Consider the following 12493-nt stretch of genomic DNA (forward strand, 5'->3'; position numbering starts at 1 on the left):
AGAAATGAGACTCATGTCATTTGATAGGGCTTATGAATAGCTATCCATGGTATAAATTTGAAGGAAATCGTTATAGCCGTTTTCGAGAAAACCGTGAAAAACATGAATTTTTAGTCATTATCCGCCATTTTTCTCAAGAATATTACGGAGCTCCTGAAATTTTTCCAGAAATGAGACTCATGCCAGTTGATAGGGCTTATAAATAGCTATCCATGGTATAAATTTTAAGAAAATCGTTAGAGCCGTTTTCGAGAAAAACGTGAAAAACATGATTTTTTAGTAATTATCCGCCATTTTTTCCGCCATCTTGAATTGAATCCACACACACACACACACACACACACACAACACACACACACACACACACACACACAACACACACACACACACACACACACACACACACACACACACAAAGACCAACACCCAAAAATCATGTTTTTGGACTCAGGGGACCTTGAAACGTATAGAAAACATGAAATTAGGGTACCTTAAATTTTTTTGGAAAGCAATACTTTCCTTACCTATGGTAATAGGGCAAGGAAAGTAAAAAAATTGTATTCAATATGGCGGATCCAAGATGGTAGACCATATTTTTAATGTCATAGTAAAGTAGTATTTTCAATTTGAGTAGGATCCCCGATCACACCCTTCAAATCAAATTACCTTCGTGTATGAGATATGAAGCCGTTCTCGGACTTTTTTCTCTCATTTCTGATTTGAATAGTATTGATTAATAATGTGAATATCTTCGAAACGGTTTGAGATATCGATATGCGTTTTTCGCCATTCTTTTTTCTTAAAATTTCGTATCGAAATCATGTATTCCATGACCACCTTCCTATTTAAAAAAATAAAGTTGCATTCAATAAGGCGGATCCAAGATGGCGGACCAGATTTTTGAAGTCATAGTAAAGTATAGTATTTTCAATTTGAGTAGGATCCCCAATCACACCCACCGTCAAATAACCTTTGTGTATCCGTTTGTGAGCCGTTCTCGGACTTTTCACCCACCCTGTATGATGTAATTCAGCGCATGTCAGGAACATCCTTCTGCTCCAGAAGAAAGCACTGTATGTGGTGACTTTAGTGAGTTTGATGCACAATGCCTGCCAATATTCCGGAGTTTGTGCATTCACATAGTTTATGGATTCCCCATATAAGCCAATACTCCTGTGTCAGGAAAATATCTCTACGTTCACAATCACAAGAGAGTTCCAAAATCGAACTCAAGGAGAGGGAAAGTGGTTGTAACTCATCGTTGTCTAAAAAGGGTAAAGATTTGTTTTTGGGCTACCTGCCACACTCAGTAAGGGTTAAAACATAGTGAGCGGTGAAGGTAGAGTAGAAGATCGTAGGAAGCAAAGGCATTTAGATAAATGCATTATTATTTAAACACCCTTAGCTACCTTATCTGTTACACTCTACCTTCGCCACTGCATTATGACTTGATTTACAGCATTTAATCTTTCTCTATTTCTCTAAAACTTGAATCAGGTGTTCCCCAGGGCTCCACACTTGATCCCATACTTTTTATTATCTATTCAAATGACCTGCCAGCAGCAATAAGTGATAGTGATGTCAGGGCGTTTATGTTTGCTGATGATCTAGCAATAGAAGTCAAGTGTGAGAAATTATTTGACAACATGAATATCCTAAATTTTATCAATGCAACTATCGAAGACTGGATAGCTGCAAACTCTCTTTGTCTCAACAAAGACAAAACACAGTTGTTAGAACTTGATTTAAGTGGCCGATTAATCATGTGAAGTTTCTGGGCATCACATTATAAAATAATTTAAAGAGGGAAAAACATGTCAGCATACTGTGTAGTAAGGTATCTAGAGGTATTTTTATGCTTAGCAGATTAAGGCAAAGTCTTGATGTGTTGACTGATGTTTATTATTGCCAATGTCTCATTTGGCATATGGCATTGTTGCATGGGGAAGAGATTCAAATGTGAAGAAGCTTTTATAATACAAAAGAGAGCTATTAGAGTAATTTGTAATAAGGATAGTAGAACCCATTGTAGACCATTGTTAAAGAACCTCAGAATTATGACAATTACGGCACTGTATGCTTATGAATGCCCGATGTACACAAAGAAAAATGTAAACAGTTTTCCAATTAATAGTAATATTCACAGCCATTTTACTAGACAGGCTACAGCACTCAGATTGACTCAGTGTAACTACCACATAATGTTGAATAGTTTTGTTGAGTTTGGAAAAAGAATTTACAATAAATTACCAGTTGAAATAAAGGAGCTTGAGATTAGACAGTTCAAAATTTGTATGAAAAATATTTTAATAGACGGCTGCCCTTACAGTATGAATGACTTGATGTAATGTATAGGCTAAATAATGTGATGTATTTTGTAATTTCTATGACCTGTGATATATTGATGTTAAATTTGTTTTAATTGGATGCTATCCAGTTTGAAATACTTAATAATGTGATGTAATTTTATGACCTGTGATATATTGTTAAATTTGTGATATATTGTTAAATTTGTGATTGCTTGTGTATTTTTTGACGATGTCTTGCATTATTATAAGGACAGTGCTGGAATGGAGCGTTGTTGCTAGTAGGAGTCAAAAGAAACAAAACGGAAACCAACCAGTGTAGATAGCTTGAAGGAAATCAAGAAGTCAAGTAGCCGTGTTGTTGGCACTAATAAAGTTAACTGCCCATTTGTTAGCACAAAGGATAATAAGTTGTATTAATTGTTTGTTTCTAGGATTGATCCTAAGGTTGGTATTAATGATATTAAGGATTTTGCCATGGCCCATTGTAAAAGTAATGTAATGTGTGAGGAGGTACCTTCGAGGTTTACACATTACAAATCATTCAAATTGTCAATATCTGAAGAAGACAAGTCCGTTCTCTGGAATCCTGAATTATGACCGGAGGGTGTACTAATTTGAGACTACCATTTTCCAAAGACAAGCAATAAACGTGCGTTTTTTTCGGAGAAGTCCAGATCGACGGCTAAACTCTTAGAAGTGAAAACAAATGTCAAGTTCAGTATAGGCTATATTAATGTCTAGTGCCTGCGCACAAAGTTTAATCTTGTTGACCTGTTTGTTTGTTTGTTCTTATGCTATTAGTATTATATGCATAAGAGAGCATTGGCTGAAGTCTGAGGAGATACCATTCTACAGCTCCATAGGTGATTTGGTATTGGCTAACTCTTTCTGCCGCACATGCCGTGCATGGTCATGGTGGTGTTGCTATCTACGTCAATAAGGACCTGAATTTCAAAGAGTTAAATCTACAAGCTAGGGAGTTCGTAATTGAAATTACTGGCATGGTTCTGACTCACCATAGTACTATTGTTTTGGTTGTGTACCGTACTGGAAATGAACTTGAAGAGTTTCTAAGTTGGTTGGATGACTGTCTTGCTTAAATAGCAAATTTTAACAAGCAGATTATTGTGGATGGTGATTTTAATATTCATTTCAATCACAGTCTACCAGCGCAGTACAGACTTGAAAATTTGCTCCGGAGTATCAACCTATATTTTTGCAATAGACTCCTAACTAGAGGTCCAAATTGCATCGACAAAGTTGCAACTAATTTAAGCAGTGGTGCTTTTGAAGTCAGTGTGGTAAATCCCCAGATTGCGGATCATCTTGCCATTGTTGTAAAACTGCTTGTTGGTACTCAGGTCGAGAAAGTCACTGATTGGCATGCTGATTATGAGTTCTGTTACAGGAAAATCAACCTAGGTGTTGTTCATCATTTCATTCAGATATTTAAAAATGAGATTGTGCCCATTTTACATGATAACCATGTGTCTCCTGTAACAATTGATAAATTTTTCTGTGAAACTATCAGTGTTTTTGATTTTATTTTTCCAGTCAAGTCAAGAAGTGGCCGGATGAGTTCTCATGCCCAGACCAGGAGAACTAGAAGGAAAAATGTTGGAGACTGGTTCTCACATGAATTGAACGTGTTCAAGTTTGCTGTATCTCTTCTGTACCAGAACTATGTGTTAACTCAGGACAGGATGGCTAAAGAAGTAGCATTTAGCAGGAATTTAAGGGCACTGAAGCTTTTCAATCGGGAGGTGGACCAAGCAGTTAAGAGGAAAAATACTGATGCTATACTTGACTCTCAGAACCCATGTAAATCGGCCTGGAAGCTTATTAACAAGTGCAGAGCGTCTACACAGGCTCAATGTGATTTCAGTCCGGATGTTATGAACAGTCACTATCTGAACTCCATGGAGGCCATTTTTCGACAGATTCCAGTGACTCAGCCAAATTGTGTTGGAGATGTAGAAGCACAACCCGCTGTTTTATCTGTATGGAGGAAAGTCTCGAGGAATTATGTATTGAAAATAGTGACTGCTTTCAAAAATTCACCTTCTCAGGACATCTATGGAAGCATTCTTGAAATCAGTGGTTGATGAGATGGCACCTCATCTTGCCAGTGTCTTTAGTAAATGTCTTAAACTAGGCTACTTTCCGAATTGTTTGAAGTTGGGTAAAACTGTACCTATATACAAAAAGAGAGATAAGAAGGACAAGAATAACTTCCGACCAATTACTGTTACCCCCTTACTCGGAAAAATCTTAGAGGTTGCCATGAAGGATCAGCTAATGGACCATGTTGAGAGGAATAGTTTGCTGTCTGATAGACAACATGGCTTTAGAAAATCCAAGTCCACACAAACCGCCCTGAAGACTCTGTGGTAGTGAGACTGTGTGACCTGTCACGTGCTTTTGACTGTGTATCTCATGAGCTTCTCCTTGGAAAGTTGAGTCAGTATGGTATAACGGACATTGTTGCTGACACTTTCAAGTCCTATCTTTCTGACAGAAGGCAGATAGTGAATGTTGGGGGTGCATCATCTGGTGAGCTGCATGTACAACTTAGGGTACCACAGGGCTCTGTTCTGTTCATCCTGCATATGAACGATTTGAGAGTCGGCGGAAGTGAGTTGCTGTTTGAGGATCCTCGCCTGCAGCTGCCACCCTTGAGTTGGAGGAGTCCTTCGCTGGTGCAGAACGCTGGTTTCAGAACAAGTTGTTGATCAACGTCGGCAGGACACAGAATATCATGTGCACTCTGAGAAACCACTTCAATCAGTCATTGAATGAACCGGTGAAGCTTCTGGGATTTAACATTGATCCAAATTTAACATGGAGTGCTCATGTGGATGCTGTAGGCAAAAGATTGTCTCGTGTGGTCTACCTGTTGAGAAGACTGAGGTGCTTGCTGATTGAGGAGCATTTGAATATGACCTATTATTCACTGTTCCATAGCCACATTATCTACGGAATACTGCTGTGAGGACACTCTTCAAACTGTGAGAGTATTCTTCTGCTGCAGAAGAAGGCAGTTCGGATATTGTCATCCAGTGGTCATCTGGAGCACTGTAGGCCACTCTTCGCCAGACTCGGGATTCTCACAGTTTATCTTGGCTTCCCTGGTTGGTATTAGGAATACCAATCTGACAATAAATCTGAGGGGGTTGCAGAGTGCCTACTCACTTCGAAATGCTCTCGAAGTCAATGTTCCAGATCATACTACTCCTTGAGTGAATTTTTTCAGGAGTCTATAGTTGACATTTAGCGGCCATCACCGTGTTTAGCCATCTATGTTTTAATTTTGACGTGACATTGTTGTCAAAAACTTTTGTGTAAAATTGTACATTGACGTGATAACCTACCCAGCTCATCTGGCTGGCTAATGGTCCTACGAATGAAGATTAAAGATATTGTTTTTAATGTTCTGACAATAAATGAATCTTGATTCCAAGGGATTGAGAATCCAGCAAACATGTTCAATAATATTTCTATCACAAAGAGATTCTAAGGGCTGAATAATATTTTTATCATAACTTTGCTAGTTTGTGAAACTGAAAACAGTTATTAGATAAATTTGTTTTGAAATATGATCTTTAGAATAGCCTTATCAAAAATGAGTTATAGGCTACCGACAAATAACTAAGGTATATGAAGACTGTTTTTTCTGTCACATATTTCTTTACCAATTTTATCTACAGATCTTTAAATAAACGTTTTAATGGGAGTATTGTACCAACCTAGCCTAGTATTTCCTAACCTATAGTGAGGTCCACGTTATAATGACAGTATTTGATCAACTTTGGTTTTGCTATTCTTGTCTATCATTTGACAAAGCCGGTGGTAATATCCTTTTCTAGGTTCACAACGATGAAAATTATGTTTTTGACAGTATAGAAATATAATTAATGCAGAAAATCGGCATCGCTATTCTTCTATCTTCATCCACTGCCATTATAAGGTGGACCACACTATAGTAAAAACTCACCTTGAATTGTAATACAGAGAAATTGAATTTGTTTATTTCCAAATTTTTCATTTTACTGAAGTATTTCTCTATCATCTCTTCACATTGTTTTGATGTCGCACGTAGACTGAATAAATCATTTAAAGTAAGATAAGGCAGAACTTTAACGAATAAAATATCTTCCCAGTGTAAAGATGTCAGAGTTAATTGGGTATTCATCTTAAAGGAAAGTGGAACCTTCAATGATTAAAAAATATTATAGCAAATAGGTCTAGCCTACATAATTGTTACCTAGTTTTTATTTTTGACGATAAAAATTCCGTAATTTGATTGCGCCAAGTCAAAAACGTCATCAACAATAATCAGCACACAGTAAAACTCAATAACTAACGCCTATTATGAATGAAACTAAACAAATAAATAATAAAAATTCATAGTTTATTACAAGTAGAGTTGTTCTTGTTAAGGTTAACCCTACTGTCACATGTCAAAACACGAGAACTCAAAACAAAAACATGACCACAGAACACATACAGAGAAGAGAACTTGACACTATTCGAACACAAGCAGTCAAGTACCTACGTTGCCCTCTGTTTTGAAAATAGTAGTCTGTGGCGCGAGCCACAGAGAAGAAAGAAAGAAGATTCCTATTCTAGCCCAGTAAACAAAGTGTTATAGAGGGGAAAGTTTGGAAGACAATTTTTAACCCCGCAGTTCTGTTTAGGGTAGTGAGGGGGTAAACATATCAAAAGTCCCCACCCCAACCCACTCTGCTAAGGGTGTGTGGGTGGTTCAAAGGTACCATTTTTTGATTTCTCGCATATAACTAAAAAATTATGCATTTTACAGACATGACTATTCCATAAGAAATTAAAGCTTACATAATTTCCTACAATATTGATTGAACGACTTTTTCCATATCTCTTTCAATTTTCGAGATAACCGCTCTAAAAGATGTGACATTTTTGAAAAAGACACATTTTCCTTCGATTTTTTTCTATTTTAGCTCTTATAACTTTTTTAATATCGAAGAGAAAAATCCATGCTGATCATGAGCTTATAGAGCATCAAATTCTCTTCAATTTGATGTATAATTTTACAAGTTTACTCACATCCCTACGACTGTTGCAGCAGCTTCAGTGTTGAGTGTGAGATCTTCAGTTATGCAAAAATAGACCAAAGCTTGATAAATTCTCTACAATATTTGTTTTGTGGTGATTTGTTATATCTCCAATAGTTTTCGAGATATACGCTTTCAAATGTGTAAAATTGTTAAAATAACAGCTTTTAATCTTATTTTTTTATGTTTCAGGGCCTACAACTCTCCAACAATGCATCATAAAAATGAATGCTCACCATAAATTTGTAGAGCTTTCTTTTAGAGCGGATATCTCGAGAAGTGAAAGAAATATGGAAAAAGTTGTTGAATCAATATTGTAGAAAATTATGTAAGCTTCAATTTCTTATAGAATAGTCATGTCTGTAAAATGCATAATTTTCGAGTTATATGCAAGAAACCAAAAAATGGTACCTTTGAACCACCCCACCCCCTTAGCACAGTGGGTAGGGGTGGGGACTTTTGATATTTATACCTCCTCACTACCCTAAACAGGACTGCGGGGTCAAAAATTGTCTTCCAAACTTTTCCCTCTATACCCTTTTTTGAGCATTCATTGCCTGGACTATTCTACTTAGTGCACAAGCAAAATCAAGTAAACTCAAGGGTGAGTTTTCTATTTTTTGACCGAATTTGACATAATAATAATAATTTATTCGACCAAAAACAAACATTGTACACACAAATTGAAATGAATTAATAACCTAACTGGTGTAGCAAACAACCAAGCATGCACAATACATGTTTATCATTATAGTCTAAGAGCTTGTTCACATGACAGCGATTTACACTCGGTTGTCGCGCGGTTGGCAAATCACTCAATTTGCCAGCCTTGTACACATGACAGCGATTCATGAGCGGTTTGTGCTCGATTAAGACTGTGCAAAGGCTGAAATTAAACTTTCTACTGGTGATATTTTTTGATTTGTATATCATCAAGCTATCAGAATGGAAAATTTTTCTCAGAAAAACATTCTTTCCGATCATTACTTTTTGAGATATGAGCACCTAAAGTTTAAATTTTTGGAACAGAACATTTCAAATACAGTAAGAGATAAATCCATGAGATTTGGAAGATAAATTTTTCATGGTATTGTTGATTGAATAAAACAAAAATTTTCTGAAAATATCAATTTTTGAAAAAGCTATTCAATTTACTGAAAATTACCAAAAATAACTCATTAATTACCTAAATAACCTAAAAGATTATGTTCAATTATGTTTTGATGGAGAAGATTGAGTTCATACTTTTTTTACTTTCAAATGTCAATATGCTTATATTATTATTAATGTTTTGATTCTTGAATAATAAACACAAATAATGAAAATAAGTATTTGATAATAAGTATTTATACTTTTAATTTTTATAATGAAATGTAAATTCAAATATGTTTTTAATTAGTTAACAAAAATAACAAATTGCTCATTTTTTTCAATGTCCCAACCTAGGCAAGGGATATCCCATCATGGGCCGATCTTGAGCCCAGGTTAGGACACTCCCAAAAATTGTTTTTGCAATAAGAAAATCAATTGACAACCAATGCAGTTGCCATGAAAGTATTAGCAAATACAATCGATGAAAATTAAAAAATGAAGAATATTTTTATTTTGTCCAAGTTAGCTGTTTGAATTTCCGTGACCCAACGTGGACTACTTTACCCTACTATGAAATACATCTATAATATAATATCTGTCTGTCTGAAGATCCTCTACAAACTAACTTGAACTGAACTTACTAAGTAGATGAACTGAAAATTGTAATAGAATAAATTTTAATTGAACTGAAATTGTAATAGAATGTGCACTATGTGAACTGCTCTGCTCGAAACCGCTCGGTTGACTGAAGACATGTATACGCTCTCATGCCTGCTCCAGTATATCGAACCGCCCAGCAACCGAGCGACAACCGAGCGGTTGTAGTCTGAGACTACAACCGCCGCGATTCGCCGGCGACTACTAAAACCGAGCGATGCATGTGTACGGCAACATGTGTTTCCCTATACCTGGCAACCGCTCGGTTTGTCAACCGCGCGACAACCAAACGTAAATCGCTGTCATGTGAACAGGCTATAAATGAAGCCCCAAAGGTAATCCTGTGTGGGGTAGGGAACTATAAATACCTTTAGGCCTCTTTCACACAGCAGAATCCTAGCTCCTGAAGATCATATTATGGAAGATCATATTTCATATTTCGCAGCTCTCCTGTTCTTTCACATGGGGATCTTACAAATAAGCCGACGGATCTAACAATTATGCCGACGTTTGCTCAAAGTATGACTCACCACTTTTTCTCAAAGTCTAACTTTCTTAAAAATATAGATAGAAGATTTCTGATTTCGGATTTGGATTCAGCGACCCCAAATTCTTTAAAGCATAAGTCCCATTCCCAAAAATACCCGAAAACAAGGGAGTTATAGCTGTTTTTAATATAGCTTTCCATTATCATATGATTGTATAGTAAACGTACAAAGATAACAATACTCCTGCCTCACGAAGAGAGAGGCAAAGGTTTTAAGAAGTTTTCAAACACCTTAAAAGTTTAAACATGAATATTTTTAATTTTTAAAAGTTCAAAATAAAATTAAACTTTGAAAAGATGAATCCAAATATGAACTCATAAATCATATCTACTCATCACCCAATAAAATACGAGGAAAAGGAGAAGTAAACTTCACTGAATTTCAATTGTCATTCAACAATCTAGTTTATCAGGTTCAAATAGTTTAATATAACTCCAAAATACCAGTAAATATTTCTTTGCAACATTCAGAAAAATCTATTATAAACATAGTGGTGATCTGAATCGATCTATGAGAAATAGGAACTGAAAGAATAAAAAATGTAATTCTATTCCAACAAAAACGAAACATGTCTGTGTTTGTATTAGAACTGCTGAGTGGATAATGCATACTGGGAAAGTTATGAATAGTCCAGACCAGACCAGACTTTGATGCTTTTGACACCGGAATCTCGTTTTATTTTTATTAAAGAATGAAAACCATTTATCATAGTAAAAAGCAGTTCAATACTTTGAATTATTATATGAGTATTGATTAACATAATCATGGCTTGTCGATTTTAGATGCTGAGCTGAATCCTCAGTCATAGAACTATGGACCAAGCGCGAGCTTTTGCTTTCTATGTCATATACCGTCAACACAAACTTCAGCTTTTTTGTTGTTCAATTTTTTGCCGTTCTTATGAATTCTGTTGAATCAAACATAATGATATTTAACAAGTTGCGCTGAACCTGGTAGAATTCATAGGAACGGTAAAAATCAATGTGCATGTAACTGGATTTAGAAGATCAATACGATAATGTGTTCTATCATAATTTAATAATTATCACAGACATATTCAAGTGAAAACGTTGGGCGCAAACCTACCATCATGGGGAGACAAATAAATTTATGAAAAGCTTGATAGCTTGAATAGACATAATATGTCTTAGAATAATGTTTAATCTGTTTTGTCAATCGGCAGGAAAACTTTGGTTTTTCAAAGTTATCTTACTCCCTTATTTTTGGGTATTTTTCAGAAATTAAGATAGATATCCCACCAAATTTCCTACATGAATACAGTGTAAGTTGTATTATAATAGCTACAGTGTATACGTACTGTATAGTACAGTACCTGTTCGTTTTTACCATATAATTATATGATAATAGAAAGCCTTATTAAAAACCGCCATAACTTCCTTGTTTTTGGATATTTTCGAAAACGGTACATACGTTTTAAAGAATTTGGGGTTGCTGAATCCGAATCCAAAATCAGAATCTTTCTATCTTCATTTTCAAGAAAGATAGATTTTGAGAAAAAGTGATGACCGGAGAGACGTAGAATCACCATGTGAAAGCGGCGATATGTCCCCTAGTATCTTGATCAAATCAGGTTTCTGCTTGCCTCGAGGAGAAAAGACGTGACAAAAGGAGGTTCCTGGCTCGGGATCACCATGTGAAAAACAGGATTGGACTCAAGGTACTTCGACAAAAAAACGTGAACACTGTTCAGGGTTCAAGTTGCACGTCTCCTATCGTGTGAAAGAGGCCTTATAGTTATAGTTAAATACCTTTATAGTCTTTATAGTTCCTTAGTGTGGGGCCCATCTTCGTATGTTTAGTCACAATAGAAAATGATCAAACGAAAGATAGAAAAAAAGAAGGAGTACTGTATATAGAATCTTACATTAATAGTATACAAAATATTTAAAGACTACAAAATTTCAAGAGAGAATTGAGAGGAAAAATTATTGAAACTAAAATAATAAATCATATTGCAAATTAAACAGGTCTTTGTGTGGGCAGCACATTCCAAATTTAATGATAATTATCGATTTTTCAGTCAACAGATGAAGCCATGCAAAATATAAGTGCTACAACACAATATAATTACATAAATAATTCAAATTCCCAACCATACGATGCACGATTTTAAACCGCCTTGACAAGCCGAGAGCAATGAGCTTCTCATTCTTCTATAATTATCCTCTCACTATAGTATAATTAATTAGGTCCATAAAAGGGATCACTAAATTGAAGTTCACTGGGAAATGTTAAGAAAATGTGAAAAACAGCTGCCCTAAGGCAGCACTCACCATAGAAATAAGAAAATAAGCACTCACCACACTGCTCTCCAACATATAAAACTCACGGAATGAGTACAGAGGGTGATCTATCAGCAGACTCTTCAGAGCCCCTCGAAACCGCACAGCAGGCAGATCCCTGACCAACAGAGGCAGCTGTTATAGAGGCTGATAGACATATGAGCCAGACCAGTCCAGGTTCTACTCAGCCTCTGGTAGGGTACATCCAGCCTGAGTCTACCCCTAGTCTCATATGGTTGGAAGCACTATTGGGTCACGAGCAACCCCACGTTTCCATCTGTTCTGCAAAGAGTATGTAAAACATAGAGTGAAAAGACGGTAAGGATCCTCTCTTTAATAAAGAGCAGGCGACAGTGAGCTAATCTACTATAGCCCCACAAATAATCCTCAAGGCCCTCTTCTGGAGACGAAGGACTCGGACGACATCTGTGGATCCACCCCAGAGGGGGAGGCCATACAAAATCACACTCTGAAAAAAGCCAAAATAAAAA

Source organism: Nilaparvata lugens, chromosome 1 (genome assembly GCF_014356525.2).
Source record: "Nilaparvata lugens isolate BPH chromosome 1, ASM1435652v1, whole genome shotgun sequence".
NCBI classification, from domain to species: Eukaryota; Metazoa; Arthropoda; class Insecta; order Hemiptera; family Delphacidae; genus Nilaparvata; species Nilaparvata lugens.